This window comes from Rhipicephalus microplus, chromosome 2 (assembly GCF_043290135.1).
Source record: "Rhipicephalus microplus isolate Deutch F79 chromosome 2, USDA_Rmic, whole genome shotgun sequence".
Taxonomy (NCBI): Eukaryota; Metazoa; Arthropoda; class Arachnida; order Ixodida; family Ixodidae; genus Rhipicephalus; species Rhipicephalus microplus.
This window is the reverse complement of record NC_134701.1, coordinates 92,585,122-92,605,086: the sequence shown is the minus strand read 5'-3', so window position 1 is coordinate 92,605,086 and position 19,965 is coordinate 92,585,122. Positions and strand designations below refer to the sequence as shown.

Sequence of the window (19,965 nt, the reverse complement as noted above, 5' to 3'; positions counted from 1 at the left end):
TGAACTTACATTGTTACATATAAATGCAAGTGTACTCCAGATCTATTTGTATCGTCGTCGGTAATGTGTGTTTTGAACGGCAAAAGCTCGCTGAACGTTGAAGTGAAGTTAGGGGTACCACAGAGCTCCGTGTTTGGGTCACCTCTGTTTTTACTTCATATACATGAACTTACAGCGGACAATAATCGTGTATATGGCTGTTGGTAGCTGATTGCATCGTTTATACGGAATACAAGTGTGACCAAAATCCTGTGATTTGCAATCGGATTCAGAATGTAATATGTGATGTTCTACGTGGAAGGTGAACCCGAAAATTGTGTGCGCGTCGGTTTAAAAGAAAGAAAGATAAAATTATTGCACCTGCAGGTCGCGGGCTCGAGTCCCTGCCATGGCGGCCGCATTTTCGATGGATGCGAAAATGCTTGAAGTTCGGGTGCTTAGATTTAGGTTCAAGTTAAAGAACCCCAGGTGGTCAAAAGTTTCGGAGTCCTCCACAACAGTGCCTCTCATAATGAAATTGTGGTTTTGGGACGTTAAACTACAATAATATAACAAATATTATTGAGAAAATTGTTGCAAATGCTTACCAGATAAAAAATATTCTGATAAAAGCATACCTACTTATAAGTCCTTCAGTGTTATGTTATTGTATGAATGCTCATGAAATGCTAATCTGAATGACGTCATTGTAAAAGATGGTAGGGTCCTCTGTAGTTTTATTCAGAGGAAATTCAAGTGTTCGCAACAAAACCTATAAAAACAGCCTACATGAAATGCGTTAGACCGATTTTGGAATACATGTCTGCGAGCCTGCGCAGACAGACAGACAATGCACTTCATTTAGGTACTCAGGGGGACATACATGCCAGAAACTTGCATGTAAATCCGTTCTGGGAAGCATTTTGCCTTGCAGTCCTTTTGCATTTCCGATGGAGGCGGAAATGCTGTAGGCCCGTGTGCTCCGATTTGGGTGCACGTTAAAGAACCCTAGGTGGTCAGAATTTCCGGAGCCCTCCACCACGACGTCTCTCATAATCATATGGCGTTTCTGTAGCATTACACTCCCAATAACAATCATGTTGTCCTTCCTTTGTGACGGAGATGGTCGAGTGCTCCAGGTGATACGTAAAGCAGATTCGAAACTTATGTATAGGCCTTAACTTGTGAATCATATCAAAATAAAAAAATAAGTAGCTCACTAATGCAATATAGGATGAATGCGGTTGCTGCTGTTCATGTCATTTTCCGCTTCTGCCATTTAGTTCTCTCCATTATAGCTTGCAGAAAAAGCAAGGGCGAAGAAACTATTGCATATGCCGCATTTAGTGCAACTGAATTCCACTAAGCTCAAAGTATAATTCTTGTCACATCAGCATGTTTAGTATATTCTCATCAAATTTCTCAAGTGCGGCTAAATAATCCGGACCGTTTTACAAACGCAGAATGAGGACATACCTAATTTTAGTACCACTAAACTATTGTTAGTTGCCTCGTACTTACGCTTGGAAAGGTACTTGACTGTCTCGTAAATCTTATGAAATGAGGAGATAGCATGGGCTGAGTACTTCTTAAAAGTAATGGAGTAAAATGCTGGCTGTCCGGTTAATGCCACAGATGCAACACCAAAGTGTAGAAAAAAAAAGTCTGCGTCGGCCGGAAATAGAACCCGGGCCACTCGCGTGGCAGGCGAGTATTCTACCACTGAACCACCGATGCTTTCTTTTTTTTCTTTATTGCCTTCTTGACTACCGGTCAAGCTGATCTCACAATCACTATCACACGCGTTTCATGTGTGATAACACATCGAACAAAGATATTTCATCTTCAACACAGTCGGTAGTCTCATACACATCTCGCACTTTTATAACAGCTTCCACAAAACACTCAATAACGGATAGAACTCTCACATCACAGTGTCTGTACGATAGCACACTCTGCCAAACCGAAAGAAGAGCAAGTAAAAATATAACATTCAAATTTTGCACAGAACTATCACAAGGCAAAAAATGAATTCCATATGGAGTAAGAGGTAAACTGAACCACCAACGCCAATACCAGCAACACGTGAAAAGTAGCGTAAAAAATTTCGTAACGTCGCCAGCTGTATGTGGGTCAGATGGCTCGCGAAGATGCAACTTTCCTTGCACAGTGCGCTTTTGTATCGCAAAGTATATTTTTGTAACGCGAATACCGTTTTGCAGAAAAGAATGGGGGGCAGCACAACGGCACATTCATAGCACAGATCAGGATCAAGACAACGCTCCTATGTACGTCAAAGTACCGTATTCGCGAAGTGACGTCAACGCATTGTTGAGATCGCTCTAGCGCGAATGGGCTGCCACTTACTGGTCGCTACCAGATCATTGAAACAAGCGTCTGCGGGAAACAGGCCCCGGTATGACTTTTCGTCTTCCGGCTAAAATCAACCGAATACATGCTAATATACTGCACCGGATTCGCCTGGGGGTCGCCTACACTTGCCACTGGACATTTTTTTATTTATTTTTATTTATTACATACTGCAGTCCTATAAGGACCAAGCAGGAGGGCAGATAGGAAAGTTACATGTATCGCATGGTAGCGGTGAATACATATCAATTAGCATGTTTTGGTCATACACACGAACAGTATTGATATATAAACAAATACACACATACATACATTTATACACACATTTCTAGGTAAAAAAAACGTTGCACAGTGCAAAACTCATTGTAAACTAGAAAGTTGCAACGATCACACTAACTCTAGGTCAAGCAAACAAAACCAATATACAGTAGAGCTCGTACATTGAAGGACCACCCTAAATTTTTAAACTTCAAAAAAAAAATCAGACAAATACGCACTTTTCCTAACAAACAATGAAAACCCACGACTAAAACATCCTCGACCGTTCGAGAGCTACACAAAAACTAGAAAAGCACCAGCAATCGGTCAGCAAACCTCTGAAACAAAGACGATAATTATTCTAGGGTAGCAAACACCTTCACTGAAAAAGCGGCCGCAGTTCGCGCAGAGAAAACCGAACTCGGTAATTCATTTCAATCCGCAATTGTCCGCGGGAAGAAAGAGTATTTGAATAGATTTGTGCGAGCTTTGTAAGGAAGAAGATTGTGTGAGTGGCGATGTCTCGATGCTCGAGGTAAGAACGGCTTGACATAAGAGTTTGCGTTAAGCTTCAGGTGGCCATGAAAAAGCGAAAACAAAAATTTTAGGCGGGCTAGTTTACATCGCTGCTCTAAAGTTGAAATTCCATTTTGCACCATCAACGAAGATAGGGAATCAGTGGATCTGTACTTGTTGAAAATAAAACGCACTGCCCGGCGCTGCACCATTTCTAGCCTTTGCTTGTCTTTCTTAGAAAAGGGGTCCCAAACAATGTTGGTGTATTCAAGCTTAGGTAACACTAAGGGCTTACAAGCCAACAGTTTTGCTTCTGTAGGGGCAGCTTTAAGTTTGTGCCTTGTGAACCCAAGCCTGCGCATGGCAGCTGCGCAGGTATTTTCAATGTGCTTAGACCACGATAACGTATTGGTAATTGTCACCCCTAGATATTTGTATTCCGGGTTTTCTTTAACAGTCACTCCATCGATACAGTAAGAAAACTTAAGCGGCTCTCTTTTATTTGTTATTCGCAGTAGAACAGTCTTGTCCGAGTTTAACTTCATGGACCATGACGTGCAACATTGGCCAACACGTGTCAAGCTGTCGTTTAAGAATATTTGATCCTCAGTACACGTAAGTTTTCTAAAAGTTATGCAATCATCTGCAAATTATCGTATTTGAACATCAGACGAGACAATTGAAGTTATATCATTTACATAAATTAAAAAGAGAATTGGGCCCAAGACGCTTCCCTGTGGAACACCCGATAAGACAGGTAATGCACCTGACGAGCACCCAGAGATCTCCACATATTGAGTCCTGTTGAAAAGGTAAGATTTAATACAGTTAACCAGAAAATCGGGTATACCAATGTTTAGCAGTTTGCCTAAAAGCTTAACATGAGGAACATGATCGAATGCTTTGCTGAAGTCGAGGAATACTAAGTCAATCTGGCTGGCCGAATCAAGGGCAGAGGCAATTTCGTGCACCGTAGCTATCAGCTGTGTGTGCGTCGATAGCCCTTTACGGAAACCGTGCTGAAATTCGGAAAGTAAGCCCTTTACGTTCAAGAAAGTCTGTTATGTAGTGAGCAACAATGTGATCCATCAATTTACAGAATGTAGACGTTAAAGAGATCAGGCGGTAGTTTTCTATCCGTAATCGATCTCCCTTTTTGTGTGTGGCCAATATGCGAGCAACTAGCCAGTCATAAGGCAAAATGGCAGACGCTAAGGACAAACGAAAAATTTCAGTTAAAATGTGAGATATTGGTTCATCATATCTGCACAAGAATGCGTTGGGTATGCCATCTGGTCCACTAGATGACTTGTCTCGCACACTGACCAACAGTGATAACACGCCGTTTTGACATATAAAATCTTCAGGAGGGCAGGCTGTAGGAACCAAGGGATAACGGTCATCGTGCGGTGCGGAAAATACTGAATAGAAGTAGTCGTTTGCCTTGTCGGCCACTAAACGGGCATCGGTAATAAGAGATTCAGTTCTAGTTCACCACTTTTGGAGGCTAGATAACGCCAAAATTTTTCCGGGCTTTCTTTGATGAAGTTTGGCAGCGTTATTCCAAAATATTTGTCTCTAGAAGTCGCCAGAGCTGTGGAGAGCTCAGTCTGCAGCGTCTATATCTGCAGAACACTTACGACCTGTTTTTTTCTTGCGCGTTTTAGTCTTCTCTTTAAGTGTATTACGTTCCGATCAATCCAGGGACTTTTGCGCCGTGACTTGATGCGGCGTAAGGGAACGTGCTTGTCAATACAGTCCTTCAGAGTTTTCTTGAATGTTTCCCAAAGCGTTCGTGGATCAGTATCAGAAATATTGTCAACAAGCTCGCACAGTCTGTCAAGTACGGATTGATCATCAGCACGCGTAAAATCTTTGATTGTTTTAGGTACAGGCCTACTAGGTACACACTTATCAAAATCGCATGTAAGAAGTACTATTTTATGGTCCGATACTCCCAGCTCCAAACTTAATTCATGCTCGGTAAATGCGCTGCTTACGAAAACAAGGTCTATTATTGAGCCGCTGTCACCATGTTCATGCGTGATGGTGCGTACTACCTGTTGTAAATCGCATGCTAGCATTATATCCACCAATGGGCAATCGAGCAAATCAGTAACATTTTTCCGAGACCAGTCGATTAACGGTAAATTAAAGTCACCTGCCATTATAATTTTTTATGAACCGGGGAAGACATGTATCTGTACAGAGAAGATAAGCACTGAGATGGCGATGAGGGCGAACGATACGCAGCGCACACTGTAAGAATGTGGCCCCAGCAGTTCGCTTTTAGAAATAAACTTTCATGTTAATCAATTTGGGGCAACAATGTAGCATAAAACGTGCTCTTCAATATTATCACTACCCCACCACCGCGGGAAACGCGATCGCGGCGAAATATCTGGTGCGAGGGGCCAATTAGCATATAATCCGTGATCCCTTCGTGAAGCCAAGTTTCTATTATGATTGCTACATGCAGGTCGTATTTCAGAAGCAGATCTTCCAGGTTATCAATTATATTTACAACACTGCGGAAATTTGCATTTAGGACACGCAGCTGCCTCGAGTCACGTTGCTGTACCTGTCAATTGGTTTTCCGTGACTTAGGAGCATTAATGATAACACGGAAGTTCTTGGAATCATCCCACGCATAAAGGGTCCCATCAAGTTTCAGCTTATCATGAATAAGATACGCTTCCTTGCCGTTAGCTTTATCATCCTTCGCTGTTTTCCACAAAAGCTTACGCTTGCGCAGCGTAGCTCTGCTAAAATCATTTTGCACAAATATGTCTGTGCCTTTCAAGTTCTTCGCACGGCCTAAAATTGTCTCTTTCTCAAGAAAATCTTGAAAGTAAACAATAACTGGCCTTTTAGTGGCACCAGGCCTTCCAATGCGATGGATTCTAGCGACAGAGCTGCACTTCTGTTTAAGCTTCCGTTCGAAAATGCCGTCCATAACCTTTCTTCTTAAGCTTTCATCGTTTTCTTCGCTGTCCTCTTCAACGCCGAAGACGACAAGGTTGGAACGGCGGCTTCGAACTTCCAAATCGACAAGTTTCTGAGACTGTTGCTCAATGACCCAATCGAGATTTGATACCTTTGTCTGTAGTGCGTCGATTTGTAAAGTTTTCTCCCGAATTTCAAGGAGCAGTTTGTCGAGATCATTCCATCGAGTGTCGAAATTTGCAACAGTATTTTCAGTCATTGTTAGTCGTTCACGAACATCAGTAAGTTCCTTTAAGATGGTTTCCTGGCCACTCTGAATTTTCGCGAACATTTCCTCAATGGTAGGACCTGGGTTCTCTTCCACGTCCCCACAAAGAAGAAGCACACATATACGCAAGCAGTTTTGAACATACAAGACACAGGACCGTGGGCACGGCAAAATAATCAGCATTGGATCATCGCAGCGAAGTGTCGACACGGTTTCACTAACCTATGTGGTGAACAAAAATTTCTAGATGAGCGACATGGTACCCGCTGACTCGCCGCGCCCACTGGTGAACTGCAGCCACGGTTGATCCTTTATAGGTTGGACCGATGACGTCATAGTCGCTGGAAGACCCCAGTGCAGAAGACTGACGCTGCGCAGCTGTGGTTGTTGGGGCAGCAGCAATGGCTGATAGCCGATGTCTTCGTTGTGGTAATCTTCTCGACACGTTGAACCCGTGCACGCGCCTACCTGAGTTGCGCAGGCATATTCGTCCGCTCCAAATACCGGTTTGGGGCCGATACTTGCGACAAAAATGCAGACCTGTGTGGTGAACAAAAATTTCTGGATGAGCGACATGGTTCCCGCTGCCTCGCCGCGCCCACTCCTAATATACCTAATCCTAACATACCTAATCGGCCATGCGGACAGTCCGAATTGTGAGCGTTGCCAAGTGCGCGAAACTTTAGCTCACATATATTGTGACTGTGCATTATACGTGGCACAAAGAAAAATGCTAACTCCAACGTTGGCAAGCATCGGACAAACGCGATTGAGTGAAAGCCACATATTCTCAGCAATGAACGACCAAACAGTGTCAAAAACTGCTACAAAGGCTGTTTTAGACTTTATCAAAATCACTGGACTAGATACTAGACTGTAGGGTACTATGCCAAGTGGCTACTGTATATACGCACCACCTCTTCTTGTCCCCATCATCACCCTTCATCCCTTTTTCCTTCCCCCCTCCCTTATACCCTGTGTAGAGTAGCAGGCTGGAGCGAACTAGCTCAGGCCAACCTCTCTTTCTTCTAATAAAATCTCACTCACACTCAAGACCGGCGATGAAACATCATATTCTTTACTGCATATAAGTGTTATTCTACTGCACTTTTCAAATATGTATAGGAAGCCCACCTTTGGTTAACCTGTAACAAAATAATGCACCATGAACACTCAACAGCTGCTTTTGCACGGTAGTGAACCATACAAAATAACGACATTAGCATTCGGAAAGGCTGTGTTAATCGCATCACAAAAAAAATTATGACTGCATCTGGCTGAGACTGCCACACCTGAAGGAGGGGCATAACCAGGTGGCCTTTTTTGTTTCTATTTATTCCTGTCTTTAAAGCTCCTTATGGCGTGGCTTGTGAATCCCCCGTGGTCTTAGTGCATAACCTGAGGCACATACCCGCATACCAGTGGCACATACCCGCCCTCGGGCTCATATCCGCATGTCCACTTGTTACGAAAAACGTAGCACGGCATCGTTATCACGCCCTCAGTGTTGACAAATCGCTGACAGCAGAAATGTGGTACATACTACCGTTTAGTCCCTGGATTGTCCGCTGGATGGCGGTACTTGTATATGATCAGTATGTGATAAAAAGAAGCGAGGTGGCAGTACTTGAAGTGTTCACTAGGTGGACAGACAGACAGACAGAAAGACAGACAAACAGACAGACAGACAGACAGACAGACAGACAGACAGACAGACAGACAGACGGATGGACGGATAGACGAACGGGTGCACTGATGGATGGACTGACGCACAGACGAACGAACGCATGGACGGAACAACGAATGGATTGACTGACGCATCGCCCCACTGATCTTCATTCATTCCGTGGATAAGCTGTGATTTTTTTTTCGTGTATTATTTTTCGTGACTTTTTATTTCTCTCATTTGAACTTCTTGTATCGTTCCTTCACTTTCTTCACTGTCTTTCTCTCGCTCTCTCTGTTTCTCAATTTTTTCTCCCATTTCTTTATTTCCTCCCTTGTCAATTTATATGTCTCTTTCTTTCTATGCATTCGTCGCGCACTCAGGTGGTCGTGTACTTAGGTCAGCTGAGAAATCTTTCTTATAAAAGAGAGATTTAGCAGCGTCCTGTCTAGGAATCGCTGACACCCCATGCCTTTTCTCAGCCGATCAAAATATCCGAGAACTGGTGGTAGTGGCATCATCATCATCATCAAAGCTAGGAGCATCACTATAAAATTCTTCCTTTCTCTTAGCAGTGCGACCTCAAGCCAGAACTTCGCATACCAACTTATATTGTTAGCCTTGCATATTTCTAAGTCATAGTGGAACCTAAGAAATTTTTATTTTATTTTCAAGAAATATTACCACTCCCCTTCCTCTAACTCATATATGAACGCATATATGAACACTGCAGGCAACGCCGGCAAGGCTATGAAAGTAGCGCAGTAAACGAGCTCTTAATCTTTGCCTATCGCATTAGGCGTACACGTGCAAAAATGTCTATACAGCATAACCCTTACAAATTGGAAGCTTTTATTTATAAACAAGATTTAACGCCAAACTCAGTCCATCTTTTTGGTCCGGCTTCATCGTTGTTTGTTACTCTATAGTCAGTATGGCAATGAACAGTACTGTGCTGCGCCAAGCTGAGTTGGCGAAAAAGCATATTCCATTTCGGTAAATCTGTCCATTTTTCAGATTTGACTGTTGTATTTACCGCGGATAAACTTCGAACCTGAACAACGTATGTATCCTAATGTCTCATTTTCATTCATCTTACGGTCGTAGTCCCAATTTTACTGAATGGCTTTATTTTTCTAACCCGGCTTCCAAGACTATGCGGCAGTACATCCCTTGTAAACGCAATGATGTGCCACAAAGAGGCCTGAAAGCACAGCCTGAAAGACTTAGGATGCCTTGCTATTTCACTAGGAGACGGAACTAGCCGAGCATTGTACCAATGAACCATCAACGCCCTGTTATGCCTGCGAGTCTGCAGCGAACGTGCATGCCTCGGAAAAAGGAAATCTATGTCAAGGCCAGCACGCGAGCCCGCCTGAAGCGATGAACAACTCAACGGCGTCAACACGCGACGGCGCCTTTCTGGCACGCACGTGCAGTGAGTCACTCGAGCAGCCCGTCGAGCCAGCAACCGGCGCCTTCCTGTCTGGCGGGTCTGACGCGATGCCTGGCGACGTCACTCGTCCTTGAGTGCAGCCACCTGCAGCGCAGCCTCTCCAGATTCGATGAGAAAGAATGACGTGGCCCAGCGGCGACCCCCATTGGAGGAGTCTGACCTCATGACCAGCGGCACTTCTGGTTGGACATTTTGTTATTCAAAAATCCACCCGGTGCATATAAAAGAAGCCCTGCGGCGCGTCGCGAGCAGCAGTCCTATGTGAGAGCCGACATGTGTGTCGCAGTTGAGCTGTGTGTCACAGAAGAGAGCTATGTGATAGAGAGTCGAGCTATGTGTTAGCAGACCTGTTGGAGAGCAGACATGTGTGTCAGAGAAGAGAGCTATGTGATAGAGAGTTGAGCTGTGTGTCAGAGAAGAGAGCTATGTGATAGAGAGTTGGGCTATGTGCTAGCAGACCTGTTGGAGAGCAGACATGTGTGTCGCAGCAGTCCTATGTGCGAGCAGACATGTGTGTCGCAGTTGAGCTGTGTGTCAGAGAAGAGAGCTATGTGATGGAGAGTTGAGCTATGTGGTAGTTGAGCTATGTGTTAGCAGACCCCTTTGACAGCAGACCCATTTGAGAGCAGACCTATGTGTTCGAGAGAAGAGCTCGGCTCTTTGCGTCTCTGTCGGCCCCAGTGCCGAATTTGTAACGCCTCTGTATATATGCTGTACATAAACCTTGTTTAACTCACCGTCGTCTCGTCCTCTCGTCTATCAGCTCTGCGCAGAAGCAGTCGCGAGCTGAAAAACCCACGCTACCAAACGGCTGGTGACCTTCCCGGTGGAATTCGAAGCAGTGGCGCCTTCGGGACCGTGTTGGCGTCGCCGTCTTTCGAAACAGTGGTTGCAGCGGTGATATTTCGAGGCGCCCTTCGTAACGTCGTCGGAGGTGCGCTTCGCAACAGCCTATGATTAAAAGCGTGCCGAATGGCATTCCTCATATAGAGCGAACAATTGTGCGGTGTGTAATAGTATGTAGGTCAGTCCGTCCGCAAGCGCTCCCTCTCCTACGCCACGCTCCCCTTCCGACCGGTACTTGCATAAGCGACACAATAGATTTTACCAATTCAACTTGAATCTCGGTATGAAATTTAACCTGTTGAACGCAATGGCTCGTTCTCAACCCAAGACAATATTGTTACAATGCGCCCTCCTGCTGTGTTCTCCCTCTTACAAGAGATTTAAAACGCACCTCACTTCTCTTCATTCATTTATTTCTTTTTAGAGTCATTTTAGTACGCTCATTTTACAAACACACAGCTCGGAAAGACAATCATAAATGCAATAGGTATAAAGTCCCTAACGTGTTGCTGATAGCACGGCTTGGCCAGTAAGTACCACAAATTTTCTAACAGTGGGCTCTGTGACCAGTGTTTCCGATAAGGCGTTCCACTCCCGAACAGCCCACGGAAAAAAACGAATAACTAAGCGCATTGCTGGAGCAAAAGTATTCTAGGAGTTTGAGGTGGCGCTTACGACAAATCTTTCTGAATATGTAGAAAATATGGACTTTTGAATCTATTTTATCTTTGCTATACACGATGAGGTACAAAACTTTGAGTCGGAAGAGTACTGCATGACAACCTTAAGTATGAAGGCCAAGCTCTGATAGCATTTGCGTAGGCGAGTCGGTGCGCCTGTGACTGTTACAGATAAAACGTGTGGCTTTTCGTTGCACAGCCTCAAGAGTAGCTATGTGAGTTTGGGAGGAAGGAAATCATTCCGCACACGCATAATCTAAAACAGAGCGCACGATGATATTGTATAGGCCAAAAGCTATGCTTCCCTTGTAAAGTACCGTAAGGCCCGCTTTAAAAACATTCGCAATGCTTCGCTTGTGACGTGTTCTATATGTGCCGACCATCCTAAATCTGAAGATATGACGACAATCGAGTAATTATACTATGGGACGGTGTTTACGATGATATTGTCATCTCTAACCGTATGGAAAAGTAAGTCGGGACTTCTTCGCTAATGTCATTGCAACTGCTTTATCGAAATTGATGGCTATTTGCCAGCTCTGACACCATTGTACTAATCAACCGAAATCGTTGTTAAGACAATTTTCATCTTGCTGGGATTGTATTTCTTTGTACAGGACGCCATCACCTACAAATAACCTAATCTTGGATAGAACCGGGCAAGTTATGTCATTTATAAAAAGAAGGAACAGGATAGGGGTCAGAACAGAACCCTAAGGTACTCCAGAAAGGGCCTGCATAGTTTCAGAACTGCTGGCTCCTAGCCGAACAAATTGACAACGGTGTGTGAAGTAGCACTTCATCCATCAAAAAAAATAGGTCTATTCCCTTATACATGTTTAAGCTTTGCAAAAACTTTAGCATGGCAGACACGGTCCAAGGCCTTTGACAAATCTAGGAAAACTAAATTTTCTTTTGTGTGGTTATTGATTTCTTTATGAAATTGTGCGAAATTTCAAGAAGTTGTGTAACGGTAGACAGACCAGCCATGAAGCCATGTTCATAAGGATGTGGAGCCACATTTTTATAGACAAACTCAGTAAGAGGATTTAATAGACTGTGCTCCAAAACTTTGCATCAAGTGCACGTGAGAGAAATAGGCCTCTCCTTTGGCAGTAAAGAAGCATCACCAGAATTGTTGACTGACACTATTCTTGCTATTTTTCATTCAGCTGGCAAGCAATGCTCTAAAACTGACTTCTACAGAAGGCACAGTCATTTGCTAACAGGCTCGACGTATGCGTTTCAGGAAGCAGTTTGGTATTCCATCTGTGCCATTAGACTTCTTATCATCTAATTTTATTAAGAGTGACAACACCCCTGCTTCGGTTACGACTGGAGCACCTAACGTCTCATTTTGTTCGATGCATTCTGGCCTGTCAGCTTGGTTAATTCCATTAAACGTTGAATATAAGGAGCGGGGAAAAAACGATGAACGCCTCCGCTTGTTGCTTTACCTCCTCCGGCGACAATGGTTTTGTAGGGCTTCCTTTCCGTCCGATACGACGCCGGGATTTCGGAGGTGAGTGCTTGATAAAGTTAGTAAGTGTTATAAGTACTACAGAAGCGATGTCTTGCTTTCTATCTTTCTTGTTTGAGCAGTGTGTTTAGTGAATTTCTTTTTGAACTAAAGTCTGCAACTGGGCTTAACCCATTATCACTCCGTAGTCTATTCATTCTGCACTTTGAATCAATTACGTCGCGTGTAATCCATGGGTTGTGTTTGTTAGTATTATTTTGTACTTGTAGAACGCAGTGCTTCTGACAGTGCATAGCATGTGCTCGGAATAGCAAACAATTTTTGTTATTGCGCACTGACCTGTCTAAAACACGTTTGCGGAAATTGTGGTTTTCGGCAAGGTAGGCCGTTATAGTTTTGTCGCCAGCTTTGTTCATGCATACAGGTAAAAACTACGCTGGCAAACATGGACGGACCTAATACCGCTAGCCCTTTATCGTCCCCCTAAAAATAGTGTCTCACGATTCTTTCATGAGCTAGATATATAGATAAGAAAAAGGGAATGGTCAGAGTTCTCATATACCATCAATAGTATCCCACTTCCTAGAACAAGTCATCATAAGTACCTTGGCCTCACCTTTACTAGCGATCTGAGATGGGATGCTCACGTTTCTAACGTTACAGCTACCGCACTGAAACGACTTTTTTTTCTGAGACGATGCCTTCGACTAGCACCTTCTGAAATTAAACTGTTAGCCTACAACACGTACGTGAGATCTGTTCTTGAATATGCGAACATTGTTTGGTTCCCGTACACAAAAAAATATATTGCGAAGCTAGAAGGCGTGCAAAGAAAAGCTGTTCGATTTATCTTTAACAAGTTTAGGCAAACAGACTCACCAACTGAAATGCTCGAAGAAGCGGGCATGCTAACGCTGCAAAAACGAGCAAGACTAGCACCCCTACAATTCATGTACCAGCTACGCCATAAGCAAACCAACATCGATGCCTCCAGGTACATTACACTTCAACAATCACGACCCACCCGTAAGAAGCACCCCGAAATGCTACAAGAATACGCATTCCGTACGGAATGTTTCAAACACTCATTCTTCCCAGCATCAATAAGGGAATGGAACAGCTTAGCAGCTATGATTACTAGCAGCAATTTTTAAATACTTTTTCACGTCTTGTTGAAGAACATTTGCGTTTGGAACCCTAATATTGCGCTATTGTGGTCATCTTTGCAAAATCCATTGTTTTAGACTGTGTTATTTTGACTCTTCCACACTGTAATCATTTGGATATAGTACAATTACTGTTAGAACTTTATTGTTAGAATTTGGTTAGAATTTGTTTGAATTTGATTGTTAGAAATTGTGAGAACTTGGTAGCATCAATGTAACGCGTATCCTAAACGATGTATAACTTATGGATGTTTTTATTGTGTGCTTTTATTGTGTGTTTTCCCGATGTCCCTTCTGCGAAAATCCCGACAAGGGATTGGCAGTATTTTTAAAATAAATAAATAAATAAAATATGAAGGTCAAGATGGCCAAGCAATGGTGGAACAAATTTGCGTGGTAGGAGATTTAAACATCAATACATTGAATTTTACCACAGTCAATATTTCTAATTACCTTTCCATTTTTTCAAAATATGGCGTACAGTCGGCCATATTATTTCCAACACAGGAAGAATGCATGCAGACCAAGCTTGTGTCTTCCTGTATAGACCAAATAACAATGCGAGCACCAAACTATTTACTAAGGTCTTGCGTGATTAAGAAAAGGTTAGCTGACCATTTTTCTCGGTTCTGCCACCTATGTGGACGAATGCCTATACCTAGCGATGAAAATACAGAAGAAAAAATATTAGTAATGAACTGAAAATATAGATATTTTATAGCAATGTATTTGATCAGTCGATTGCATAATTTGACAAGATGCAGTTAACTATGGGATCGAATTATTCCACATTTTCGATGAAGGCGGAAATGTTGTAGGCCCATGTGCGCAGGTTTAGGTGCACATTAAAGAACCCCAGGTGGTCAAGATTTGCGGAGCCCTCCACGACGGCGTCTCTCATAATCATATGGTGGTTTTGGGATGTTAAACCCCATATATCAATCAGTCGATTTCTTCCACAGTCTACGAAAAATTTTGTGAGCAGCTAGAAAATTTTTATTTTTCAAATACATATGTAAAAACTAAAGAATATAGAAAGAATGATTCGTTGTTCACAGCAAATACTATGAGCGCTATTTCTCATACATACTGGCTGTGGACACGTAGCAGACGGGCATCGAAAACTTAAAAGTTAAAAAATTGGCAGCATATCCACCGAGTGAATGATGGAGAGTGGGGCGAAGCATTCGTCCGTCCATGCGTCCGTCTGTGTGACCATCCATGCGTCTGTTCGTGCGCCCGTCCCTGCGTTCGTTCATGCATCCGCCGCTGCGTCCGTTCATGCGTCCATCCATGCATCTGTCTGTGTGTCCGTTCGTCCATCTATTCAACACTCCAAGTCCCACCATCTCGCATCATTTTATCATATATTCCCCATATAGAAGCACCGCCATTCAGTGGACATGCCAAGGACTAAATGAGAGGTGGCATACGCACACTTTCTTACGGCTTGCGCTTCGGGTCTACTTCCCAACTTCAACCACCTTGAGTTTATGGTATATACTAGTTCACTGTATTCATGGCACTGCGGCCCAATGCTCGCTAAACCTTTCTAAAACCAAGGAGGTTACGCACAGCGAGTATAACGTAGCAACCTTTTCCTGTCAGATAGTGCTCAATGTACATGCCAGTGGCTGCTAATGTGAAATGAGAGACAGGAGGATTCAGCTTTTAATTTCTTATGGCTTGCGCTTCGTATCTGCTTCCGCCCTTTGACTACCTCGAATTCATTCATGGTATATACTAGTTCATTGTATTCATGGCCCTGCGGCTCAATGCTCGCTAAACCTTTCTAAAACTAAGGAGGTTACAACCAGCGAGTATAGTGTAGGAACCCTTTCTTTTCCGATAGTGCTCAATGTACATGCCAATGGCTGCTAATGGGGATCGCAGCTTGCGCGTTAACTAAAAGCCGAATGCTCCTGTCTCTCATTCCCCATTAGCAGCCATTGGCATGTACATTGAGCACTATTTTTTATTGTTACACAACGCACAGAAGAAATCTCTCACCGGCATCACCTTGGAGGTCAAATGTTACACCTAGATCGGGTATGTGCCACTGGTGGTTACGTACTACGAGGGACGCCCTTACCACACCATAAAGAGCTTCGCCCCTAAAATTGAATACATCAGAGGTGGGTCTAGACCTGGTACACTGGTAAACGGGACGGCCTTATGCTCTCCCATAGTAGAGTACCAAGTACTCTGAATCGTAAACAACTTTTTCTAAACAAATTGAATACAAGATTGCGAGGAATAGGGTCGTCGCTCTTTTGAGGTCAGCGAAAAAGTGGTATTCTTCGGAACAATTCAACCAAGCATACAAAAATCCTGCAACGACATGGGCTTTGCTATATAATTTGCGAAGCAAAAAGATAACGCCCACTGATATACTCAAACCATTTTCTGAGAAACCACAGAGAGTGTTTGATAAGTTCAACCACTTCTTCGCGCGTTTTTTCAAGTATGCTTTTGCGTTTAAACGCACGTGCACGATCAAACAATCTGTTCCCGCACCTGCTTATTTGCCCACACTCTTGAAAGGAGATCTTAGGAGAATGGCTTTCTTTTTTCGTCCAAATAAACAACCAGGAATAGATGGGCTCGCTGTGACCACGCTTCGACGAAACTTTGAAGCATTGGCTGAAATATTTCTCTTCACGTTGAAAGGACTTTTAACCAGTGCATCAAATCTCGAGAAATTAATAACGACAATACTTAAGCCATTGTTTAAAGTAGGAAAAAACAGATCATATAGAAAATTATAGGCCTATTTCTACTTTACTTACACTCTCCCAGCTACAAGAAAAAAATTTTTGCTTCAATGTATGACGTCCATACGGAAGTTTTTGCTAATGAAACCCCGGTAATTTGGTTTCATTGATAATCGCAGTACTAAAACATTTTTAGAAGAGTTTAGTCATGAAATATATTCGGCTCCAAACAAGAACGTGTTCTGTTGTGTTCTGTTTTTATACTTGGCGAAAGCGTTCGAAACAGTGACCCATACCATTTTGTTGGCAAAGCTATTTCGTTTGGGATTCAGGGGGCATTTTTATGATGCACTCTATAAATAATTACAAGACAGGTCGCAGGTGGTTAAGAGAGGTAGAGAAGTATTTACAAAATACAAAATATATTACTGCTAGTGTGTCACAACGTTCAGTGTTGTCACCGCTTTTATTTACTTTTTTATGAATAACTTCACCTCGGGAGTTTGTAGAGCCAATGTGTACCAATATACAGATTATACGGTGCTATTAACATGTCACATACGTTATTAAGAAGCGAATAATGCTCTTCAGACTGAAATTCCTAATTCAATGCTATGGCTTGAAGAAAACTGCTAAATTGTAAACGAAAAAAAAAACCAAACTGATCTGCTTTCGATGCCCTCTAAAAACAAAGAAAATGGATACACTGATTTCTCTTCACACCAAGCATTGCAATGCATGCAGTTGTTCTACGGTGGGAAATTTTGAGCCATTCATATACCTAGGCGTAATTTTCAATGTAGTATGTCTTGCCAGCATCACATGGCATTTCTATATTGCAAACCGAGTAGCATGGCAAGTCTTCCCTGCAATATGAATAGCTTGGTGCCTCTACTAGTGAAAAAAAAAGATAGTTCATTCGCTAGCATATAGTGCGGTGAGACATGATATTGTAGTTTTGGCATTTTGCTCCGAGCACTGGAAAACACTCACAGACAGTTTTTTTCGAATTAATCTCAAAAGTGTTGCTCACGGTAGTGAGGTAGATGCCAGTTCTGTTTTTCGTGGTTTAGGCTTTTGTATGTTCCTGGATTTTTTTACCAATACAGCTGTGCTGAGATGCAACTGGTGTGATGACTTAAAAGTGCCATATGCAACGCATCGACCCCTGAGCGAAAAAAATTGTTTTATAGTACCCCGGTTTCTTACCAGATATGGAGAAGCGTGTAGAAGCGTATATTTTTCGAAGTTCTTCAACGAACTGCCTGAAGAGGTTTTTTCAGCTAGTTCAAAAAAACAATGAAGAAATTACTCTCTGAGCAGTAAAATCACACGGTCTATTTGTACGTTACGTATGATCTGGCTCCCTTCTTTGTCCTTTTTTATTTAATGCCTGTAAAAAGCAATGGTGTCCATCATTAGTTTGTGCATTTGCAAAAAAGCGAACATTGTTTTTGTGGCCTTCTAACCACATCGCTGTAACCGGCTCTGCCGGGCCTAGTCTCCCAAGTCCTGACTTGGACAGGCCCGTTTCTTCGTATTAAATGCGAAGCATTTCTTAGCGGACTTCAGCAATTTTCAGCGTATCTATCTATCTATCTATCTATCTATCTATCTATCTATCTATCTATCTATCTATCTATCTATCTATCTATCTATCTATCTATCTATCTATCTATCTATCTATCTATCTATCTATCTATCTATCTATCTATTTATCTATCTATCTATCTGTCTGTCTGTCTGTCTGTCTGTCTGTCAGTCTGTCTGTCTGTCTGTTTACTATCTATCAATCTATTATTCTATTTATTAGCTATCTTTATATCGATCTATTTATCTAATTCTCTGTCTAGCCGCCTACATCTAGGTTATCTCGTCATCACCTCCTACCTTAGGGTTAGACCAAAATTAGCAAGGCAGAGTAAGAAGGTTTGATTATTATGACTGCCTGAATGGTGGTAGTGGTTTTGTCACAGAAGAAGTTTTCCTGGCAGATTTGGCCTGCAATTGCTCGGCCTGAGCGACTCTTTTTATGTAGTTTTTCTATCACTCGTTGGAAAAAAGTATGTTAGTCATTTGCTTTGGCATGAACCACGCGCCAGGAGCACAATCCCTTTATAGCATCCGTGCGGAAACCGTCATTCCTTTATGCTGGCCAATATTGTCTCTCTTTTACAGCAGAAACGCTTGAACAACCACACAGAGTGATGATATATTCACGACCTCATTGCATTCAGTGCACAGTGTAGAAAGAGCACCCTAACTTCAAAACCATTTGGAAGATACAATGTACATTGGGAACCGACGTTATGCGAAACGTGTGGAGGAAAATTGACCATGTTGTAATTTTTTATTTAGTGAAAAGCCATGAAATCACGCTAAATATATGTATGCGTATGATGAAGAGTTGCAGATGTTTATATAACCAGTTTTTTGGACTTAGGCAACAATGCCAACAGGTACACGAGTATTAGCAACACCAGAAGCGATCAGCTCATATAAAGCGCTAGTGCTTCCGAGGGTGGTGGCCCTTAACACTACTACATAAATCAACTTCAGTGCATGGCACTCAACTAAGGTTGATGTTAGCCCGACGTCCCAGATGTATCATAGGAGTACAAGCAATGTTTGTAAAATTGCGTAGCCAGCACTGCAACCACAATCAACGTTTGACAATTATTACAGTCTATTTGAAAACTAGTTCTGAGACCTGGTATCGCTCTGTGGTAGAATGCTTCATAGACACGCAGAATGATTGAGTTTGATTCCTCCTGGGACCCTGCCACTTAATATTTTCATTCTTTCGGTCAACGTTGCCGATGTCAGGTTTTCATAACGCTTACTCCTTAAAATTTCTCATGTGTATTTTCGTCGATCCTGGGTAAATTCTAAGCGCATGTAAATCAGCTGTGGCACATACCCGCATACCAGTGGCACATACCTGCTCGCGAGTATCTGCCGCTGTTTGGCGTGAAGTGTTTGATGGCGTACGTGACGAGATTTTGAATTTATTCGTGTCTTGACCGGCGCGTCATATTTGTGAAACCAGCTTACCCTTCCCTACTAATTTTCGTTCCCACAAAGTTAAAAGGGTGATCACGAGAGCAACCAGACGTAAGCGGCTACACGGAAAGACAGGTACGCAGATAGACACCAGAAATGGTTGCAGTTCGCCCAGAAATGTTCTGATTTATTAAACATGCAAGAGTGTATGTCAATCCTGTTTTATTCTGTATAGCACAGTTGACTCGGCTCACCATCCCACTGTGTTTTAGTGGCTAAGTTGCTCGGCTGCTGAACCGCAGGTCGCGGAATCAAATTCTGGTGGTGACGACTGCATTTTCGATGGAAGCTTAAATGCTTTAAGCCCGTGTGTTCAGATTTGGAAGCACGTTTAGTAGCCCCAAGTAGTAGAAATTTCTGGAGCCCTTCTCTATGGTGTCTTTCTTAATCAAGTGGTGGTTTTGGGACGTTAAGCCCCAGATACCAATCAGAAGTTGACTCGGCTAATCTGAAGTCTAGCGCGACACAAGGCTGATAGGCCAATTACATAGAGAGTGGACATGTCATCAAATCGACTGTTTTGGTAGTTGTTGGTTCATAAGAGCTATGAGTGTCAG

General features: G+C 42.8%; 1 non-coding gene across 1 annotated transcript; it reads right to left on the bottom strand.

Annotated features, from left to right (window-relative positions):
- Positions 1-1,645: 1,645 nt before the first annotated feature.
- TRNAG-GCC (transfer RNA aspartic acid (anticodon GUC)) lies at positions 1,646-1,716 on the bottom strand. Its single transcript has one exon. It is a non-coding gene; the product is annotated as a tRNA-Gly (tRNA).
- Between the last annotated feature and the right edge of the window lie 18,249 nt (positions 1,717-19,965).